General features: G+C 39.2%; 1 long non-coding RNA gene across 4 annotated transcripts in view; it reads right to left on the bottom strand.

Annotated features, from left to right (window-relative positions):
• The window catches only part of LOC109970139 (uncharacterized), a 56,390-nt gene that overhangs the window by 27,624 nt on the left and 8,555 nt on the right, over positions 1-20,211 (bottom strand). For 2 of the 4 annotated variants that reach the window (XR_002276370.1, XR_002276372.1), the window contains exons 3-4: positions 17,909-18,033; positions 15,998-16,155 (exon numbers count right to left, since the gene is read on the bottom strand). This is a non-coding gene — a long non-coding RNA (uncharacterized LOC109970139). Of the gene's footprint in view, positions 1-14,987; positions 15,621-15,984; positions 16,156-17,908; positions 18,034-20,211 lie in introns of those variants that run through there. The other 2 variants (XR_002276371.1, XR_002276373.1) reach the window with 2 other exon arrangements.

Here is a 20,211-nt window from a genome sequence, read left to right as displayed (position 1 = left end):
CATTATGGTTTCATGCTGCTGATACCTTCATCATTACCAGGAGAGAGACAGGAGAGAGAGTGTCGCCTCTTCACGCTCTGCTAATTCCACTTGTGTGAGTGAATGTACTGGTCAACTCAAATAAAGAGACATAGCATCGATTTGTTCTGTGTGTATCTTATGGTCAGTTGCGAGCACATAGTGATAATTGGTGACCACTCAGAAGATAACAACCTAGCTGGGTGGCCTGTCTGGCCTGAGAAAGAGAAGAAAAACGCACAATCTAGAAGTAATTGCTTGTAGTTTCAAGTGGCTCTGTACAGTATAGACTACAACCAAAAGTTTCAACAGTACAATAAACTTTATCTCATTAATGCCAGTTAAACTGAGCAGCTCATCACACAATAAAATAATCACACCCGCACACAGTAGACACTCAAGATAAAACAAAATATCTAAAAAATAAAAATAAAAAATGCAATTAATCTAAGTTGAACATGATCAAAATACAGCATGTGAACTGACAAGATTAGTAGTTTTATAACACACCCTGAGACAACAAGTCCTCCAACCTATACAACCCATATGGTCGTTTGCCCCTTAATTCTTATACTACCCATAGGGGCAACTCATTAAATAGGCTCTTATGATCAAGGGAGGAATTGCAACAATTAACGGCAACATACACTGCACTACCAAGTTTTACACACCTTTGCTGTCATGGAAATAATGGCTAAATAGCAGACTAGCTAGCAACAAGCTACTGGAATTCCATCATCATCATGGGAGCTGTAATAAATACGTTACGATAATGAAACCATCATGGTTTCATTACGTTTTGCCAGACAAACTATGTGTTCATGTTTAAAAACAAAAACTAATGAAAAACACAAGCCACATACTAGAACTGAACTTGGCGCTAGTGAGGCAAAGGCCTGTGTTCTGTGTACCTAGCATTCCACCCAAACCTCCTCCTAATGCGGACTTTGTGTCTCTGTATAATACTGTATGTCACGATCCTTACTCCTTTCCTGATGTCATAATTAATAGTCACTAGATGTCGCCAAATGATGACATGTAACAATTCGACATAATAATCTGCTGCTACAATGTAAAAACTTTCATATTTTACATGAGGACAGGCCTGATTAAAAAGCAGAAGAGATAAAAAGACTTGGAATAGCAATTAATTTTACACAGAGGGAGAGCACAGTGACACGTCGAAGGCAGCAAAGAAAATTCATCTGCCATGATGTGTTCAGGATGCTTCAGTATGCTTATTGTTTTCCGTTTGATTTGCAGTAAGAACTTGCATCTCTTTGTTTGACTTCAATAATCTTTGAGTAGACCTTGACCTTTTCACCACTGTAGATTCTGCAGAAAACATTCTCACTTTGGTATGGAAATGAACACCGAAAATTACAGGAAAAAAAGAAGGCATTCATCTCCTAGGGCCAGGTTTGGCGAAGGGCTTGGGACAGGGGTGAGGCAGCCAAGCAGTTTAACCCCTCTCCAATTAGGCGGGAAAGTCCTTTGATTTTAATGCAGTGCTACAGACCAGCAGTACAGTACATGTCCCTCAACCCTAATTATTCCACAGCCTAATTTTCTGACATAGCTCGCAGTATCTCCCCAGATGTAACGCTGCTGTTAATTACCACTGCAGAGCCAAAGATGAGTGGTCTGAAGGGTGAAGGAGGGAGAGGGCTGGAGAACAGCAGTCTGGAGACACAACCGGACTGTTGTTTTATTGAATCTGTAACTGCAATGAATCTGTGAAAAAGTTACAGTGTAAAAATCATCTAAACACCACCCAAGGGACTTGTGCAGTGGGAGAGTATGCTAATCAGGGCTATGCTTCCAAAATAAGAGCACATAACTTAGAAGATATTTATTTTTCTACATTAATGGTGATTGGGGAGAGTGTCTCATCTCACTGCTTCTTAAAGGATGAGTGTCTACATATCTCTGTGCATCTGACATCATCCGATTTTTTTTCTGATTTGGATTTTGTATTATTAACTGACACCTTACATGGCATACCGCATCAAAGAGCTCAAAACAGTGTGGTACAGTGACTCCCTGAGGAATCATGAACCCCATTCTTGTGATTCTATCAAGGTGACATTGTTCAAGAAAAAGAAACTATCCTCATTTCTGCTCTGCAGTAAAGTTCTCTCTGACAGTGATTGGTGATCCAAGCACTCTTCTTATGCAACTATGATGTACAAGAGTTTGCTCAAACGCAAAACACTGGATTTTCATTTTTTTTAAATCATAGGAACGAATAGACAAAGTAAAAAGGCAGGGCTTGGGGTGTCTAGCCTTAAGTCACTGAAAAGCTCATAAAATAAAAAACACAGAGAAGGCATCGTTTCCCGTACTTCCTACCTCATAACTCCACTTCATAAAAGTGCCAAGTGGAGCTATTCTAAACCTCATCTAATTGTCCATAACTCCCTGCAATTAGAGCCAACTTAAATAGGTGACACTTTTCTGTTAAGTGCATTGTGATGGGGTTATTACAGGACTTTATTTTATTATTACAACAATGTAAGTGAAGATAGTTGCATTGGAGAAGCTCAGGCCATTATTTTGTAATTACAGATGTCATAAAAATAATGAGATAACTGTGAGGTGTAATACACCAAAAGGCTGGAAGTACACAAGTCATAACCTCTGTGATCTGCAACAAGTCTGCAGTTTTAAATTTTCAATATGGTCTCTAAACCAGAGGAAAACAGCCTTTGGGCCATAAGTTGCTGTTAACCAAATTTAACTAACCCTTGGCAGCATTAGTCTATAGAGTCTGACTCATGTTTGCCTCTAAAACGCAATGAAGTAAAAGTATGTAGTAACAGAAAATTAGTAAAGTAAAAATACCTCAAATTATACTTAAGTACAATAAATGAATTTATTACTTCCAGCACTGCCTATGACCTTACATAACATGCACCACCACCAATGCTGTAACTAAATAATATATTGTTTTCACTGTTACCAGAGCTATTAAAATTATACCTTAATTGCCAACTGCCCATTATGGATAGCCTGCACACGTTAAGGTTCTGAAGGTTCAAGTGGACGTGAGGGTGGTAAAGTCTGGAAATGTACAGTGTGCATGTGAGCCAGCAGTGGCAAGGTTACCAGTTTCCAATATCTATGAAAGGCTTGTCCATTTATGTGATATTGAGTTTTCATCGCAAGGCCCATTTGTGTCGTGTTCCCCTGCTCATTTTATCTGATTTACTAGGCTGTGTGTGTGCTGTGGCATCTATTCATCTGTGTTTAACATCTCTAGGGCCACGGGTTCACCTGCTTCCCCGTGTTCCCACTGGAGCTTATTAACCGCTGTCACTAACGGGACCACTCCTAGTTAATTACATAAATGGATATGTACATGCCAAAATGTAGCACATCTTGGTTTCATCTCCTAAATCATTTCACATAAATCCCCAAGCAACAGTCCCCAACAATAATTGTATAGTTCACTCCTACTTCCTTCAGGTTATTGTCTTAGACTGGACTTTATAAGCTCATATACTGTACTGTACTACAATACTGAGCACCATGACTGACAATTTAGGTAGCAAAGGGTTATCATACAAATACAGCAATAAATAAAACTGTGAGGATAAATTATTCAATGGAGTTTAAGAGAGATAATGAATGTTAATCTTTTCCTACTCTTTTATTTAAAATCACCTTATTTCACTCTTCTGTTGATCTTTCACTATACCTTATTTTAGTTTATTTAATTTTTCAACCCTTTCATTTTCCTGTTTTTTTATTCATTTATATTTTGCCAACATCCACAGTAATTGGTCCAGGGTTTGCGATCATCATGGATACTCCACGTTACATGTAAGGCCGACAGTTGGTTGTCGGCCACCGTTGGGCTGTTGGGGAGCGTCTGTCACCATCGTCTTCCTGGTGTGTCCCACACTGTTGTCACTAGTTGGACCCTGCCAGCAGCTTTTCAGCCAATTCAGCATGTTGAATGGGTGGCGGACCTCATCAGCAAGAGAGACGACTCTGATTGGCTGTTCAGCTAAGTGAATCAATGCACGAGAAGAGAAATGTTCATGACAGCTCCTTCAGCGTGTCACTGTAGTATCAATGCTTTCAAACATTTAGTGCGGTTTGTCCTCCTTTTTTCTTCCACAACCACGAGCGGAGAACAGCAAGGTCATTTGCAACTTCGTATCCGACGTATTCTCAATTAGAAGCAGCTGTAAACAGCAGCCGTGTTGAACGAGAGATGCTTTGTTTACAACTTATTATTTTTACCATCAATTTTGAATTATTTAACAGTATTCAGACATTTTTTGACTCAAATTAGCAATAGTTTCTCATCCTGTGAATTCAAACTATTCCACTTTACATTACATATTAACATTAGTGAGGTACTTTCAAGTACTTTTAATAAACCTCCAAATACATTTTGCCTTAGTTTTACAGAAGTTTAGCAAACATAAGACCTTAAATAAAACTAACCTCTTGACCCACTTGATGCAACTTGCTTTACAGTACAAATAATAAACAGGTGAAAAGACGAGCCGGCAGATTCATACAGATCAGACCGCCTTGAGCTGGCTGTGTTTACTTCAGCTGCAGGTCAGTTATAGAAGCCTATCCATCACAGAAAATGAAAACTTAAAAGGTAGAAAGCTTCTCACTTGGAGCACTTACACAAACTCTCTTAGCGCAGTAAATTCTGGTCAAATAAATAAATAAATGTGGTTTTGGCTTACAGTTGAATTTGGCTTTGATATCTAGAAAGACTTCACATAAATCACATAACAGTATGCAAAGTGACCAGTACTGAAACAACTATTAATATTTTCTTTTATGTCTAAAAAGATTAAAAAACCTCCCTTTCCCCCTTACCCCAAAATAATGAAATACACCCCAATGCAATATTACAGTCATTATAAATATACTGACAAAACCCTTTGATGCTTAATAACCTATGTTGCAAAAAGTAGAAATAGAAGTCACAAGAGATGTGGAGCAGCTTGGAGAGAGAGCTAAATGTATCTATTTTATGTTAATGCCAAAGGAAATATGGTGGAGTTAAGAAAATACTTTTTTCTACTCTTTGAGTTTACAGACAAAAAGGTTCAATGTCAGAGATTTTGTCTGTTGTATTGTTAATGCCTGATAATGTCCCACTAATGTAAGGCAACAGAACACAAAAACAGATGCTCCTTCCTACTTTTTCCTAATCAAAATCATTAATTGACCTACTGCTGGGTCTGTGTAAGATTTCAGTGTTCACTCTTTCTAACCTTGTGGGCAAAAATCAATTCTTCTCAGCCCTGAGGTGCTTAGCACATCCTGTGCTTGCCTGCAATCAGCAGCTGCATCTTCAGAACACACACACAAAAAAAACAAAAAAAACTGTCTAAATAAACCGAGTGAACACTGTGCACTCGATAAGTAGCCAAGGTTGAGACCCAAAAAGCCAAGGATCGAGTATGTGGGAAGGGTAAGGATGGAAATCAGCTGTTTGTGACTAAGGATTCATCTGAAGAAAGAAAGAAATTCTGCTGAGAAGAAAATGGTTAAAGTTGACATTGAAGTCCCTTTTCTTAATTAGCAAGAAAAAATGAAATCAGTTAAAGTTATTGGTCAGTCTGAATCTGGGCGAGACAGCAAGCTGATATTTGTTGTGCGGCTCTTGTGCACTGATTGCGTCAAACTGTAGGGATGCTCTTGCAGAAAACCTTTGTCACTTTACCTTGATCATTTTAGGCCTCAAACCTTGATATAATATGAAGTTAACATTAATTTTAAAATACACCATAATCTGTATCAGCCTGGGTATCATATCACCCCTTGGTGGCTGAATTAAATCATCTCCTGCTCATCTTGCATTTTGCTCTCACTTGTTTTCATGTACAAAGTTGGCGCTGTCATTCAACGCATCAAATGTGGCATAAACACTGAAGCGGGTGCAAAGAATTTATCAAAGGCTCGAGAAGACAAGTTCAGACAACAGCATTAAATACAGTTCATGGTGTTGAGAACAGGCTGTTCAGGAGGTTTTAAGTAGAACACACATGCACATAGCAGAAGGTAAGCAAAAATAGCTGTCTTCTCACAGAGTTGCTCAATATTCAGTCATTTGATGCTTTCTGCCTAAAAGAACATCTTTTTTTCATATGCACCAAGGACGGTAAAGTGAACCCATGGATGCTGAGTCCTAAACAATGTAGTCACTAGATTTTCTTTTGTGTGTGCTTTCTGTGAGGTATAAACCCATACAAAATTCAACTAACAGAAGCACAATATCAGTCTTTCCTTGTAAAAGTAACTTAGCTGTTGCCTAAGGAAAGCCATCATCCACGTAAGCTCTGGAAATTTTCTATCAACTGTTGATACACTGTGTTGCCAGTCTGATGCAATTTTCATAAATAAAGTAATGAAAATAGCAATGATCAACAAAGAACACCAAAAATGCAGTTCCTCACTCACTGTCACCAGTATTAACCACTACATACAGATCAGTGGCTTAATATTAAAGTGACTTCACCAGATTCTTTTCCTAAATGTCACCTGGATTGTCTTGTCCGTTGATGCAGTGGATTTTTGCACATCTGATGGGAAGAAAAGTCCCCAAATCCTTGTCTGATCAAGACTTCATAAGCTCCATGAGCCCATATGAAAATATTTTGCTCCTGACATAACGAGGAGCTCCTCTACAGTCCGCCATTTTCAATCAGACTTCACTGCCACTTCACTGTTTTGTGAGTCTTGGCATTTGCAGTTAACACCTGAAGGAATCTAATTACCAAGGGACTGGAGTATTTAATCACATCATACAAGTTCTCAGTGCACCCTGTACTTCATTTATTAAAAGTATTATGATTTTAAATAAAGCCATCATTCACTGTCATGGCTCGGGCATTTTGTGTGCACTGAAAGTCTAATCTCAGACTGTGCGGTTTTCACAGCCGGAAAGCAGATGTGTGTTTACCTTTGAGCTATTTAAATAAGCAAACCCTTAAATCACTCATTAGCCCATGTACAAAAATAAAAAAGTATTTACTAGAGGTGGAAGGAAAGTAAGTACAACTTTGAGGTACTTTAAATCTTAGAGCATTTCAATATTCTTCTCCTCCACTACATTTCAAAAGGGAAATACTTTTATAATTGATCAGCTACATTTACCTGACCACTGAAGTTACTAGTTCCTGTTTAGATTAAGATTTTACATTATATACAATAAGACACGAAATCCCAACATGGTAATAAGGCTTGAACCGGTGCACAGTCTTTTTCATTTGGTGCCTCTTGATGCATTTCACATCTATAATCAAGTTTCAGTTCCAATGTAAAATAAGTTATAACCAAATATTCTGCAAATGTAAAGGAGAATGTATGCACATTTCCATATCCTACTGTCAGAGGTGGGAAGTAATGAAGCAGAAATATTTCATGACTGTACTTAAGTTGATTTTTCAGATATCTGTACTCTATTTTCTGACAACTTTTTACTTTACTTTTACCTTACATTTGAATGTTTTCATCTGTCACTATTTTCAATCTCATCAGCAGTCCTTTAAGTTACAAGCTTCTTGATTTAAGTCTTTTTGTGCTGCATTGTGTGACATTTAGCTTTTATTTATACACTAGGTCAACCAAGTGTAAAAACAGAGGTAGATGGAAACACATCAGTTCCAATGATTCCTCTTCTGAACTTATCAGATGGTTTCATCTAAATAACTACCTTAGGTCCAAAAGGTAAAAAGTATCAAATACTTCCCCCTCGATCATCTCATGATGCCCCAGATTTATTATTTTATGACTCCTTGGAAAGGCCCAACACCGAGGTTGGGAAATACTGAACTTAACTATCCAAAAGAAAAGTAAAAAGTAGTTAAAGCTACAACAATAACTTCTGCATTGCTGCATTATCATCATTCAATCACTATAAATCTGTATTAGATAATATATCAGTCATGTTAAAAATTATATGTAGAACTAGCAATTTTACCTTTGATGATTTAAGTATATGTTGCTGATAATACGTCTATACTGTAGGGGTATTTTTACTTGAAATATCTCAGTACTTATTTATCTTGACAATTTTTCTGGAGCTTGACATCTACATGTGTATGAACAAGTTGTTGCATATAATATTTATGGGGTCCAATTCATAGCAGATTGAAGTAGATGTATGTTATATGGTGTGTCCATTAATTATATCCAGTAGGGTAGCTACATGAATAAATCTGATTAGTCAGAATGCCTCCTGATTTATTCTCTCCTGTACTTGTACCAGATGTCTAATAATCACAGTTACAACAGCTCCAAAGTTGTATTCACTTCAGAAATTTGTCTCATCAGTGATGCACCCGAGTTTATATTGGCACATAGCTTGTGAGATGATGAGGATTTCTACTTATATACAGACTGCTTCTCAGTCTAGACACACAAAAGGTTTAAATTCCCAGGATTACTCTCTAAATGCATCAAAGGTGTATCTGATGGGGCTTAAATATGGCTGATGCAGACACAGTTTGCATTTTTCTAGGTAATGTATTATGAAGGGGAATGAAAAACAAACCTAAGGTTGAATTTTACTCATTTCTTCCTTAGTTTCTTGTCGGATGTGCACAAATTGTGATGGGAAGTTCTCAGCATGCTGTATACAAAATACCATTTGGTGCTTTATATAGTAAGTCTTAAGAAGTACTTGTGAATGAGGATGAAGACAAATGAAGAAAAATGGAAGCATATACTGATTTGGTCTCTTGATTACTTCTGAATGGCACCAAATTTTTGTTGTCAAGTATACAGCAGATACACATCACTGAGGAAGAATTCACTGAAAGGAATGTTTATCTTAATTTGCTGAGCTCAAACTGTGCATATTTGTGGTAGAACAAACAAAGTGAATTTGCAGCAAATACAGCTGCATGCTCCAAAGTAGCTACACAGAAAAAAAAGACAAAAACATGTAAAAAAAAAACAAAAGGCATGCATTAGTTACAAGAGTCCAGGCCTTGGTGGGCATGCTGCAGCCCAGTGGCTTCCCCCATTTAAATTATGATAGGGCAAAACAACAACAGCATCAACCCAAGACAAGACCACAACCAAGACATATCAGGCCACAGTCCAAGGAAAAACTGTTTCTGCAATTTCAGGATATTAACTCTTCCTAACGGTAATGTACGTCATTTCAGATCTGATGAAGCATTAGTCGTGGTAAAGGGAAGTTGTGCCATAAAGTGATCTTTTACCCAAAGCCAATATAAATATGAAAGGGGCCAGCATAAATCTCTGCAGGTGTGGATAAAAACAGACTGGAAGTAAAGCACAGCGGTTTCACACAGTTCTAAAGGGTAAGCGATTTAGTGACTTTCAGCCCGTCTCACTTTAATCACTAAAAATGAAGCTGATTAACGGTGGTGGTAGGAGGCATACAGTGCAGCATATCTTTCCCCTTGCACAGCCTATTCTTTGAAGTTGTTGTTTTTGTATGTTGCACCGCCCCATCATTTGAATATCACACAGAGAGGGGGCTCGTACTCGGCCACTCGCTGCGCCTTTGTTGCCGTGATTAAAGCAGGTGTCGCACAGGGTTGTGTTTGTTAATGACGGTTTGCATTTAAATAGCTGTCACTCGCCTGTCAAGGGGAGGGAAGGAGGGGAAAATGTTTGTTTCCTGGCCTCCAATGTACTCAGAATGCATCTCTTTTACATAAGCTTAACCTAGCTTTGCAAATGAGCAGGCAAAGTTTTGTACCTGTAAAGACTGATGTTGGCAAGTGATGAAAGTCCAAACTTTAAAAGGAGGAAAAGTGCAGGCCTAACCCAGTTCAAAGTGCTGACTATTCCATTACTGTATGAACACTGTATTAATGTAAATTTCAGAAGCACAACACAGACAATAAAAAAAAATCTAAAATAAGGGGCAGAGAGAATAGCTTTATAATTTGAGAGACCTCTATATTTGGACTCCTGTTGTAAAGCTACACATCATGTTCAAATCAAGTCTGTAACAAGTTCTCCAAACTAAATGAAAAAAAAAATACAATTTTCATGGACTTTCACACTGACAGATATGCTCTGACACCTCTATCAGCAAACAATTAAATATTTGGTTTACATTTAGGTGCAAAAATGGTTAGAGCAGTAGTAGTAGTAAACACTTTGACCTTTGACCTAGTCAGGGGTGCAAGTGGTTTGGTGGGTAGCGCAGTCGTCTCCCAACCAGAAGGTTGAAGGTTCAAAGGTCGATGTCTGAGTGCCCTTGTGCAAGACCCTGACCCCCCCCCCAAGTTGCCCGTGATGGCGGTGTGTATACACACAGTGGCCCGGGACCCTCGACTCCAAACAAAATTTCGTTGTACGTGTCACAATAAAATAAAGCTTCTTCTTCTTCTTCTTCTTCTTCTTCTAGTTGAGTGAGTCGAGATTAACTGTGCCATGGGTTAAAACACTATCTGGTTAAGTGTTAGGAAAAATGTGTGGTCAGTGCTAAAAGAAACCAAGACTTGTTATTGATAAAATGCCAGCTGAACAGTAAAACATCTAACAGACTATTAATAAACAAGAGTCATAAATCTCATGTCTACTAGAGGTTGTTGGATAAATGTGAAGAATCAGCTATTTAAACAAATTCTATTGTTCTTGTGCACAGAAATAAAGGTGGAGAGCATGAAAATACAGAAAAGTTAAATGCTAAGTGCTAAATATATACACAAATACAGGCATCTGGTGGCATGAAGAACACACAAAGCTTAGGTCAAATTACAAAGCTTCACAGCTGGCATGTTTATTCAGGGAGCAACTTCTGCCTGTGGTAGCAGCCCAACCTCATTCCCATCAAATACTCACAATATATCAAGTATCTTTAGTGTCTCATGAGATGCACCTAAACCTAAGTACTGTATGTAGTTTTTGTGCCAAAACATAACCATGTCATTTTTGTGTACTGACAGAAATGGGCTAATGCTATTCTGTAAAGAAAACCCTGAGCATCTTATATGGTCGCCAAAGGTGCCCTTTAGTATCACAATGATACACAAAAGGTACTTGACAAAATGTCAGTATGTGACAACCTGGGAAATAGAACGCTTCGGTGGTGTTTTGTTATGAGGACAGTTTTTGTCCTTTAGCATCACACTAAACCCTTACCGGTTTAAAACGGTTACTATTGCATCATTTTCTAAAAAGGCTTAGATAAACTAATACTTAAGAGTCTCATTGAATGTTCACTTGGGGGCAATACAACAAGAATCAACAGTGCAGTGTTCACTCTCTTTTTAGATTTATACTGTCAGCCACCAAATCCTGTGGAAAATGTCAGTAAATGTAAAATGCGACATTCTGCACAATGAGTATTTGATGCTAATACTTTTGTGCTTTTACTTAAAAGTAACACTTTGATTGTAGGACTTGTGCTTGTTACTTCTTATACACATTGCTACTTCTACTTCTTCTAGCACTGACTACCTTTGTCTGTGGGTCTGTGTACAGTTGGTTTATCAGAGCATTTCTGCTGAAAACAGCTGCCTGCTGTGTCTGAAGATGGTGCTGATTGGAGTGGTGACAGTACACTAAACCAGTGAAACTGCAAGCCATAAACCCAATTAGCTGAGACAAACTGCAACGCACAGTAGAGCTGTGGTGATAAATTCTCTGGCTTTGTCATACAACCAACATCTTTCACATCACACAAATAACCAATTCATTCATCATTTGATCTATTGTTAATGTAAAATATTGATTAGTGCAGCTTTAAAAACACATTCAGATATAACATAGTAGCTTCCATTTATAGTGCACACTATATTTCATCTTAGTCCGGTCGAATTTTGCAGTTAAAAACATATGGCCCAAAGCTCCTTTAGCTTTATTCATCACTACAATATTATGTAGACAATGTTTATATTTACAAGTGTCATACATTTCTGTATTTTACAATATATTTGGAAGCCCAGAAGTCTGAGAATTAATGTGCTGGGTATGTGTCATCATGTTTCCTAAAGTTTTCCTGCATATCATTACACTACCTGAAAACAGATTGTGGCCCAGAGAGACTGCATCATGGCACAGCCTAGCATCTTTTCAGAGGAAAGTGACACCCAGGAGGCAAACATGACATTTTCTCTACACTACACAGAAGATATTCCTGGGTTGTACATAAAGTGTATTTTTCAGGACACTGGAAGACACAAGACAAAATGACAAAAAAAAAAAAAAAATCAGAAGAGATGCCTCAGTTAGGTATGAACCCTAATCAACACATGAACGCTCTATACAACCCATACGTCAAGAACAATTGCATCGTCCTTGAAAAGCAAATTCTGGCCCCACAACTGCTCTGTTTGTTTGTTAAGCTGCCCTTGATGGGTCAGCAACCAACAGCCACTCATTCATGAGCATAAAAGTTGGTGAAAAGTGGGGGGTTGCCTTCTGGAAGTACAGTAATTAGCCATAAGCATGCTGTTCGGTAATTGCTGATGGTATTAGCTTACATTTACTTTTAACCACTGTTTATTATAAGCACCCAAGGGTCTTAAAAATTTTAAAGTAAGCAGGACTGAAAATTCAGAGGTGGCCTTGCAGAATTGTATGGAGCATTTTAAGTAACAGAACAGTGGGTCCTGAAATGGGTTTTGGCTGAAATGAGTGCACTTTTACTGACATTAGCGTTGCTAACAGCAAAAAAGTTTTTGTATTACTGACAAAACATAACTTTGGCTCAACACGTCACTTATAAGGAACCCAAAATACTTAGACGTCTTCTCCTCAAATTCTCTATCCATTATTTGACAGATATGTATCTTGTCTAAATTTAATTCTGTTTATTAGCACAAAGAAACCAGGTTGCTCTTTGCACTCACTTATTGATCACCTCATCCTGAGAGAACAGAGATTAGCAGTCAATTTTCAACACCTCAATCAATAATAATCTCCCTAATTGGGTATTAGCAACAAGAAAATAGATTCAGTTGTCACACAAACAAGAAAAGGACCGCAATTCAGCATTCTGCGCAGCCAGGCTCAGGCTCTTATTCATCTGAAGCTTGCTCTAGTACCTTTAATTTAAGGGTGAAGTGTTTTTGACATTTGTGAAATAAAATATGCAGGACCTGATGAATAATGCTACAAATCTCACAAGACAGAGGTATATGTTATCATTAAGTGTTCCTCTTATGGAGTTCTATTTCTGAAGTGTTTGGGAACAATTATGCACTGGCTGATGCTAATCCCCCCCCAAAAAATCCAACCGCAATAAATAGAAACGTGTGACCCTAAAATGATTTGAGGGTGTCAATATGAAATGTAAAAACAAAAGGTGTTTGGTATCTTTCATATTTTCTGTTCACAAGGTCAGTGACACTAAAGCTTTACCTCTACAACTCCTGAAACCCCTTTGCATTCCTTTGGTGTACATGGCATTTGTCTGTAATTGATTTGTCTCATCCACGGTGAATGCCATACACCATGAGCGCACTCGTCGACTCTCTCCTCCTCCCGCTGCTTGCTGTGCTTCCCATCTGGCTTCCCATCCAATCAGAAAAGATTCAAGCAAAGCAGAGTTGCACAGCTTCTCAATCTATCTAGATAATTGAAACAAATGCCCATTTGAAAACGAGAGTGTCCGCTTAATTTACAGACATGGCAATTCTAAAGCAACAACTCTCCATCAGTATATCCCATTCATAACCGCTAACAATGCAGCTGTGCTCAAAGCCAGTCTGAAGTGAGAAGACAGCAGATAAAGATTTTCTCACTGCCTGAAACGTCGACAAAGAGAAAACTGTGATCAGAATACATTAGTTTTAATTGGAATCCGGTCTACCGAAGTCCTGTGAAATGAGCACATTGTCTCAAAAATAAGATACAGGCTTTGTGCTGGAAAAGTGGGAACAAATACATTTTCCCACTAAAGCCTGCAATGGTAACAAGCTGTTATTTTACATATTGGGTTCAATGCCGCTCAGTGCGGGAACAGCATAGACTGGCAACCAAGTAGCTGGCATTGTCTACAGAAATATCTGCGCTGAGTATGGGCTAGACCCTCCCATGTCCAGAAACCTCAGAGGGTCGTGAAAAATGATCAGATCCAGATGGACAGGTACTTGCTAATCAACTGGGCATCGTGGTAGTTGACAAGGAACAGACAGCAACTGCTGATAGATGTAGCAGTCCCACATAACAGTGGTATCAGGAAGAAAGAGAAGCTGGAGAAGTAACAGGGCCTGAAAGAGTAACTGGAGAGGATGGAGAGAGTGAATGTGGTCCCAGCGGTGGTAGGACTACTTCAATTCTAGCATTGAAACCCAGGACAAAAATCTCAAAACAATAAATGTGAGAGAGACAGAAATAGGATTTTTGGAACTGTTTTGACAGTGCTGACCTTTGAGGATACAGGCAGAGGCAGATAGAGAGCTGAAGTCATGGTGTCTCTGTAATTCAATACAACCTCTAATTCCACTTTTCTTATATGGGGCCTTATAAAAAAAAAAAAGAAAAACATGAAGCTGTTCCATATAAATCAGCATCCACTACTGAAGGTGCTCCAAGAAAATGAAACCTTCATGATATTAGATTTTTTTTTTAAGTCCACCATCTTCATCTGGCCACACATGACAAACTATTGAGAAAGCCTTTTAGTTATTAACGGTGTTAAGTTCCACTTTCACTTTCATTCTCTATTGCTGCTTGTTAGCTAGGTTGCACCTTGAATTTGGATTTAAACCTCCTCTGCTTGACTATAAACAGCTTCACAAACAGGGCAAGGATTTAGACAGTTCTGTCACAAATACGTTTCTTGAATAAACTGTATGAACTAACTTTCCTGTTAACTATCACATCTAGCAGGCTAGTGTTAAAGTGCATCAGAGCGTGGATACCCAAACTGAGCCCGATGGGACCCATCGGTACCCAAGGGTTTGGGCTGGATTCAGATGTAAATTTAGAAATTATGTTCAGATACATAGGTCAAACATTAGGCTAGATGGCTGAGGTGGATACCCAAACTGAGCCCGATGGGACCCATCGGTACCCAAGGGTTTGGGCTGGATTCAGATGTAAATTTAGAAATTATGTTCAGATACATAGGTCAAACATTAGGCTAGATGGCTGAGGCACTCAAATGTCTGCTTCATTTAATGATAAAGGGGAAAACAATATACAAACTCAACTGTGATGGGCTCAAGTCAGGTTCGGATATTATATAATATAAGCTTGTGGGGTCCAGACGCCACAAGCCCTGGCATAGGTCAGGTTTGTACAGAAATATGTGGCCCAATTATGCTTTAGAATGCACTGCAACCCAGACAAAACAAAAATGATTAATAGCAATGTTGGTCCACAATACAAAACACACTAGTCTCACAATAACACCTCCACAAATGTGACATTGCAGGGTTAGGGAAAGCCCATGGGTTAGGGAAAGCCCATGGATTAGGTTAAAACACTCTCAAATGAAAAGTACAACATCGGACACGGGACATGATCTCTGGTTGTCTGTGTGAAAGTCAGGTGTTGGTTAAAAACCATACGCCTTCAACAGACCCTACATGTTGGCTTCCTGAGCCGCACTCCAGTAGTTTTTTGTTGTTTGCCAACTGCCATAAAACACCAAGAACAAGAAGACGAAGGAGGACACTGGGCTGCAATACAAAAAACATTGTCATGTTACAATTTTACAGCCGTTATTGTGACACTATACATTTTGTCTCAATTGTACATTTTCATGTGAGACCAGGCAGTGAATTTACTGTTTTATTGCATTTTCTAATGCTCTTTGCCCTTTTGCTCCACAAATAAATTTGTACTGCCTTTTCCAGAAACCTTAATGCCAGTGTTTTGTTTTGTCTTCTTCCTCTCCATGCTATCAGTACATTTTATCACACCACTAAGTCTGCAGCTGGTTTAGTGTGCATGCCTGTTTTCTTACATTTCCTTGCAGTATGTTGTTCAAGCCAATCAACACAAACAGAATCATTTCTGGATTTTTGTAAGACTAAAACCTACTGTAGGTCCTGACCTGACGCTGCAGGAGACAGCCTCGTGTTGGCATTGATGGCAGGGGAGCCACAGCGCCCCTTCCCCTCTACCAGTTCACTCAGCTCCCAGAGGACTGCTGGTAAATAGTGCAGGTTAACCCCAGGCCAATTAGCCTGCAGGATCAGCTTAGTGAGAGGCCTGCAAGAAACAGGAGGGGGTCTTAATTCAGAGAGCAGACTGTGAGAGTTCAGCTATCCTAATCACTAAAAGAGCTAAGGTCCCAGGGGTTCATTTGGGCTTTCAGGAAGTACAAAGGAGTTTTGCTGTTTGAAAAAAAAGGGTAAAATTATGCATCATAGTAGTTTTATATAATGGTGTTAAAATATGAGAAATAACAAGCAAAAGCAACAGAGAGGTATCAACAGAAAGGTTGGTAGTCCATGACCTTTCGAGGCGGATCCACCCATAAACTGTCTTGTATCCACAAGACAATGCATGTTATTTTATTTATTTATTTTTAAGCAATGATTTGAGAAACTGGGTGTTATCTTTAGTTCAGTATCCATCACAACACCAAATATGGCTCATACACTGTACGGAGGTTAACAGGAGAGCACGAGAATCTCAAAACTGTTAATTAGAATCACACAGTATCCAAGCAACAGTAACAGGGCACCAAGTGAAATTAGATATTTAGTGGAGCACCATCCTGCTCCTGTTGGCTTTCTAGCCGACCTCTGCTCTGGACACTTACTCTGTACCCATCATGTTTTACTGCCAGATACTGAAACCATGCTGCTACAGCAAGATGCGTTGTGTGGGCGATGTGTGTGAACAGTTTTGCAAAAGTAATTTTTTTCCTCCTAGCTGGTTTTCACACTGTTATTTAATTATTTGCTTCTCATTATGTGTATTTTTCCCCAGCAGAAGTACAACTGGCAAAACACATTAGAGCCAATAACGTTGTTCAAGAAAATACAGAACCAGGGGATTTAAAAAAAACAAAACAAAAAAACAACAACAATTTGTCACATGCAGTTATTTGAAGATCAACCAACAGTCCTGACCTCTGTCTACCTACTGTATCAAAGAGCCTGCAACTGGAGTGTCTGTAACACAGGCTGGAAAGAGACATGAATACATCACTGTCTTTTAAACATCTGTGGCACACACATTCTGATATTAATCACAGTCACTCAAATAATCAGAATCAGCTTTACTGGCCAGGTGTGTTGAACACATGAGGAATCTGACTCCGGTACAGTGGACCTCTATGTGCACGTACAATGTTCTGCCATAAGGCAACAAGTAAACAAGATAAGACTGAGAGAACAAGAAAAGAAAAATGTGCTTTAGGAAAATAAAAAATAAAAATAAAATACTATAAAAAATTAAATGTGTGTATACACAGTTTAGATGGAAGTTTCCAGGTAGATATATACAAAGGTATATTTACAAGGTATCGCACTCAGGGTTGCTGTTATGTTGCACAGTCATGGGTTATGTTTTACCTGGACATCATTGATTTTTTGGCTACATATCATACTCTTATCAAGAATTGTCACACATCCTGTAAGCACCACATGCATCCTAGGCATGAAACCGAGATTGTAATTTTGCAACAGAGCAATAGAAAAGTCTCTATAATGTCGTGGAACTATAATGGTATCAGCCTATGGTTATTTCATTAGTATAACTGCATTCAGGTCACAAAATCTAAAACCGCAATACAGGACAGACCATCGCCAACTTTTAGAGCGGTTGTGGCAGCATTTCAGTTTTCCTGTTTCAAGAAATGACCCTGGCAAAAAGGAAACTAACAAACGCTGAACAGTTTGCTAATACTGATGGACAAAGGCAATACTAGCCCCGGTTAGTACTGAGACAGTCCTGGGTGCATCATGGACATATCAGGTCCATATGGAATCCCCCACCCCTACCCCAAACTTACCTTTGAGATAAAGTAGAACGCCAGCTATGATCTAGGCCTTATCAACCACTTCCAACCTCCGTGACTGATGTGGCAAATGCTCTTGTGAGTGAATGGAGCAAAACCCTGTAACCAGTGTGGAAAGCCTGAAACCAGAAGAGTGGAAAATCAATAGAGAAATCCTGCCATATAACGCTGTCCCCTAAAGGTATAGGACTTTATGCATCAGTTTATTAGTCCCCAGGTTAACACACATTTTGTAAATCAACTCACTGCACTTTTTTCTGCATCATGTGTAAACACCAACAGTGCCTGTAAAGCTGTGTAAACTTTACAAACTCTTGCAAGGCAGGGCGACTCATGTCTGGTGGCCACTCTGATGCTCTGACTTTAAATGAGGTTGGCGAGGCTACTCCTGAGCTAGAAACAGGCACAACCTCCTCTAGTGCCGTGCAGTGTGGCTGACAGTGCAGCAATTCTGACAGCATTGTCAGCTCTCCTGTCGACAGCAAAGGCTCTCCATGGTGCGCTAGGATTTTATTTTACTTTATCGGACTGTGTTTTCACATTTCAGATGATGAAGAGACATTCAAACATGGGCCTTATAGGTAAAAATGTACAAGAGTGTGTACAATCTCACAGACTGGGTAGGCTATTGCTATTGCAGCATGTCACTGTGATGAAAAACTGTTGGTGTAATGTTTTAGCGTCTCTATACTATATTTTTGGTGATGTAGAGCATGTAATAAATTGAATATTGAAAAAAATAATTCTGGTACATTCTAGTTCTGTCACTTTATAATTTAGACACTTTAAAAAGTGCATATCTATATTTTAATTCTACCACATTTCTGTTCATAAAGGAGTTATTGCATGTCTGCCCATACTAGAAGATGAGTTCATCCTTTTCTGAATTGAAGACAGGAGGGAAATGTGTCTATACTATTAAAAATCCCTCTCAGACAAACCTTTGATTCTAGGCTGTATAAATAAACTGGACCTGGCTGGAACTGATTTGACTACCCATAGTGTCACCCAGCTCCTTTTCTTACCTCTAGCACTGTCCTGATGTTTTGCTCGACGTCATTATACAAAAGTTTTGGGCAGCTCTTCAAATACACTCAAACATTACTGAGAGGATCCATCCACTGTAACGTTTTTATCCTTATCCTTCATGTCATCATAGTTGACTGTGGTCTTTCTGCTCGACACAGGCCATAAACCTTCACTGACAAGCAGCCTATAACAAGATTTAACCCTCTCTGCTCCAAGACGCCAAACCAATGGCTTCTCTCTCCCTCTTCTTGCAGTAGCTCTCTCTCTCTTTGCTTCAGAAAATGAGAGGAGCCTCTCAAAAAATGCGACTCTATAACAGTAGCCTGTGTGTCCCCAAGGATACTGAGCTAGCACGGTCTGCCAGTCTATCACACAGGAGCACACTGCTTTTGTGACAAACTGGCAGACTAACATCTTTCATTCCTGTAGCTCCTCTGTGCTCGTTTTCTTCTTCCTAGACAATCCTCACAATAACCTCACTGGTGTGTGCATTGACAACACAGTGTTCCCCGTTGCTTTCTGTTAATTCAGTGCAGTGCATTGGTGGATATCAGCACTCCAACACCCCACGTTCATTAATAAAATGTGTTGCATACACTGCAGAGAACCGTCAAAACATCACAAAAGGTCACAATATAGATTTAATTACTTTTCACTGTGCACCATGCATGTGTGCAACACTGAATAATAACAAATATCCCCCATATCATTTGCTTGCAGCAGAAGAGACATGCTTTGTCAAAGTTTGCCAGAGGACAGACTTACAAACAAGCTCTGTTTTAACAGGTGAGCGGCCTGGCTATCCTTAAATCCTTCAGATGCTGTATCCATTACAGGATCCATGAGAGGTGGCTGAGAGGCAGAGAGCATAGAGGGGCTGCTTCACTGCACACCACACAACCTCTCTTTACACTCTAACTGGCAAGTGTTAAATTCACACTAGTGTCAGTCTTCTTCACAATATAGAGCCCTGCCAGGTATCTCCTCCTGGACAAAACGTCCCTGCAGTCACTGTCTCAAAATGAAACACCAATGTAACTCTGCAGTCTTTCTTTCTTTTCTTTTTATATTACACAGCAGCCTTAAAGATTCATGAGGGAACTTGCATTCAAACAAGCTTAATATCCGTCCTGTTTCATACTAGAACAGCACAGTTTGGCTGAGGGAAGTGAATCACAGGGCCCCAGTGACTGGAAAGTGCCCAGATATGCAAATGTGTGCGTCGGTGCAATAGATTATTCAAATGCCGGATGATTTGCCTGCAGGGT

This window comes from Monopterus albus, unplaced genomic scaffold (genome assembly GCF_001952655.1).
Source record: "Monopterus albus unplaced genomic scaffold, M_albus_1.0 scaffold190.1, whole genome shotgun sequence".
Lineage (NCBI taxonomy): Eukaryota > Metazoa > Chordata > Actinopteri > Synbranchiformes > Synbranchidae > Monopterus > Monopterus albus.
Note: the sequence above shows the minus strand (reverse complement) of the source record. Positions and strands in the feature narration are given on the sequence as shown.